Here is a 3,925-nt window from a genome sequence, read left to right as displayed (position 1 = left end):
TACCTTACCCTGCCCTCTCCCCAGCATGAGTGAACCAGAGCCCCTTAATCAGCCACTCCTTTAACCTGGTCCTGCCAGGGTGGGAACAAATGCCTGAAAGAGACCTACATGCAGAGGTGGGGCCAAAACCAAAGCTGAACCCCAGGAGATGTGAGAAAAAAGAAGAGAAAGGAAATTACTCCCAGCAGCCCCAGGAGCAGCAGATTAAATCCCCACAATCAACTTCATGTACCCTGCATCTGTGGAATACCTGAACAATCAATCATTCCAAAATTGAGGTGGTCGATTTTGGGAGCAACTGTAGACTTTTAGGGGTTGCTGTCTATGACTGATTTGCTTTTGATTTTTATGTTTACATAGTATAGTTTTAGGGCTTGTTATCATTGGTGGATTTGGTTATTGGTTTGGTTGCTCTCTTCTTTTTCTATTACTACTTCTTTTTATTTTAATGATATATTTTTTCTTTCTTTTTTTCTCCCTTTTCTTCTGAGCCATGTGGCTGACAGTGTCTTGGTGCTCCGGCCTGGTGTCAGGCCTGAGCCTCTGAGGTGGAAGAGCCGAGTTCAGGACATTGGACTACCAGAGAACTCCCAGCCCCATGTAATATCAATCGGTGAGAGCTCTCCCAGTGATCTCTGTCTCAACGTTAAGATCCAGCCCTACCCAACGGCCAGCAAGCTCCAGTGCTGGATGCCCCATGCCAATCAACTAGCAAGATAGGAACACAACCCCACCATTAGCAGAGAGGATACCTAAAATTATACTGAGTTCACAGACACCCCAAAACATACCAGCAGACGTGGCCCTGACCACCAGAAAGACAACATCCAACCCGAACCACCAGAACACAAGCACCAGTCCCCTCCACCAGGAAGCCTACACAAGCCACTGAAAGAAACTCACCCACTGGGGGCAGAGACCAAAAATAATGGGAAATACGAACCTGCAGCAGAGTAAAGGAGACCCAAACACAGTAAGTTAAACAAAATGAGAAGACAGAGAACTATGCAGCAGATGAAGGAGCAAGGTAAAAGCAACAAGACCAAACAACTGAAGAGGAAATAAGCAACCTACCTGAAAAAGAATTCAGAGTAATGATAGTAATGATGATCCAAAATCTTGGAAATAGAATGGAGAAAATAAAAGAAACGTTTAACAAGGACCTAGAAGAACTAAAGAGCAAACAAACAATGATGAACAACACAATAAATGAAACTAAAAATTTTCTAGAAGGAATCAATGGCAAAATAACTGAGGCAGAAGCATGGATAAGTGACCTGGAAGATAAAATAGTGGAAATAACTACTGCAGAGCAGAAGAAAGAAAAAAGAATGGAAAGAATTGAGGACAGTCTCAGAGACCTCTGGGACATTATTAAATGCACCAACATTTGAATTATAGGCATCCCAGAAGAAGAAGAGAAAAAGAAAGGGTCTGACAAAATATTTGAAGAGATTATAGTTGAAAACTTCCTTAATGTGGGAAAGGAAATACTCAATCAAGTCCAGGAAGTGCAGAGAGTCCCATGCGGCATAAATCCAAGGAGAAACATGCCAAGACATAATAATCAAAATATCAAAAATTAAATACAAAGAAAAAAATATTAAAAGCAGCAAAGAAAAAGCAACAAATAACACACAAGGGAATTCCCATAAGGTTAACAGCTGATCATTCAGCAGAAACTCTGCAAGGCAGAAGGGAGTGGCAGGACATATTTAAAGTGATGAAAAGGAAAACCTACAACCAAGATTACTCCCAGCAAAGGATCTCATTCAGATTTGACAGAGAATTTAAAACCTTTACAGACAAACAAAAGGTAAGAGAATTCAGTACCACCAAACCAGCTTTACAACAAATGCTAAAGGAACTTCTCTAGGCAGGAACACAAGAGAAGGAAAAGACCTACAAGAACAAACCCAAAACAATTAAGAAAATGGTAATAGGAACATACATATCAAAACTACCTTAAATGTAAATGGATTAAATGCTCCAATCAAAACATAGACTGGTGAATGGATACAAAACAAGACCCATATATATGCTGTCTACAAGAGACCCACTCCACACCTAGGGACACATACAGGCTGAAAGTGAGGGGACTGAAAAAGATATTCCATGCAAATGGAAATCAAAGGAAAGTTGGAATAGCAATTCTCATATCAGACAAAATAGATTTTAAAATAAAGACTATTACAAGAGACAAAGAAGGACACTACATAATTATCAAGGGATCAATCCAAGAAGAAGATATAACAATGGTAAATATCTATGCACCCAAAACAGGAGCACCACAATACATAAGGCAAATACTAACAGCATAAAAGGAGAAATCGACAGTGACACAATAATAGCAGGGGACATTAACACTCCACTTTCACCAATGGACAGATCATCTAAAATGAAAATAAATGAGGAAACACAAGCTTTAAATGACACATTAAACAAAATGGACTTCATTGATATTTATAGGACAGTCCATCCAAAAACAACAAAATATACATTTTTCTCAAGTGCTCATGGAACATTCTCCAGGATACATCATATCTTGGGTTACAAATCAAGCCTTGGTAAATTTAGGAAATTGAAATCACATTGAGTATCTTTTCTGACTACAACGCTATGAGACTAGATATCAATTATAGGAAAAAGTCTGTAAAAAAAATACAAACATGGAGGCTAAACAATACACTACTAAATAACCAAGAGATTACTGAAGAAATCAAAGAGGAAATAAAAAAAATACCCATAAACAAATAACAAAGAAGATACGATAACCAAAAACCTATGGATGCAGCAAAAGCAGTTCTAAGAGGGAAATTTATAGCAATATAATCCTACCTCAAGAAACAATAAAAACTCCAACAACCTTACCTTACACCAAAGCAATAAGAGAAAGAAGAACAAGAAAACCCAAAGTTAGCAGAAGGAAAGAAATCATAAAGATCAGATCAGATATAAATGAAACAGAAACAAAGAAAACAATAGCAAATATCAATAAAACTAAAAGCTGGTTCCTTGAGAAAATAAACAAAATTGATAAACCATTAGCCAGGCTCATCAGTAAAAAAAAGGCAAAAGACTCAAATCAACTGAATTAGAAATGAAAAAGGATAAGTGACAACTGACACTTCAGAAATACAAAGGATCAAGAGATAATACTACAAGCAGCTATATGCCAAAAAAATGGACAACCTGGAAGAAATGGACAAATTCGTATAAAAGCACAACCTTCCGAGACTGAACCAGGAAGAAATAGAAAATATAAACAGACCAAACAGCAGCACTGAAATTGTAACTGTGATTAAAATTCTTCCAACAAATAAAAGCCCAGGAACAGATGGCTTCACAGGTGAATTCTATCAAACATTCAGAGAAGAACAAACACTTATCTTTCTCAAACTCTTCCAAAATATAACAGAGGGAGAAACACTCCCATTCTATAAGGCCACCATCCCCCTGATACCAAAACCAGACAAAGGTGTCACAAAAAAAGAAAATTATAGGCCAATATAACTGATGAACATACATGCAAAAATCCTTAGCAAGGGCTTCCCTGGTGGCACAGTGGTTGAGAGTCTGACTGCCGATGCAGGGGATACAGGTTCGTGTCCCGTTTTGGGAAGATCCCACATGCCACGAAGCGGCTGAGCCTGTGAGCCTGCGTGTCTAGAGCCTGTGCTCCACAAAGGGAGAGGCCACAACAGTGAGAGGACCACGTACCAAAAAAAAAAAAAAAAAAAAAAAAAAAATCCTCAGCAAAATACTAGCAAACAGAATCCAACAGCACATTAAAAGGATCATACACCATGATCAAGAAGGGTTTATACCAGGAATGCAAGGATTCTTCACTATACACATATCGATGTAGTACACCATATTAACAAATTGAAGGATAAAAGCCATACGATAATCTCAATAGATGCAG

The sequence above is a fragment of the Kogia breviceps genome, chromosome X (assembly GCF_026419965.1).
Source record: "Kogia breviceps isolate mKogBre1 chromosome X, mKogBre1 haplotype 1, whole genome shotgun sequence".
Classification (NCBI taxonomy): domain Eukaryota; kingdom Metazoa; phylum Chordata; class Mammalia; order Artiodactyla; family Physeteridae; genus Kogia; species Kogia breviceps.
The sequence above is the reverse complement of the archived record's forward strand: the minus strand, read 5'-3'. Positions refer to the sequence as shown.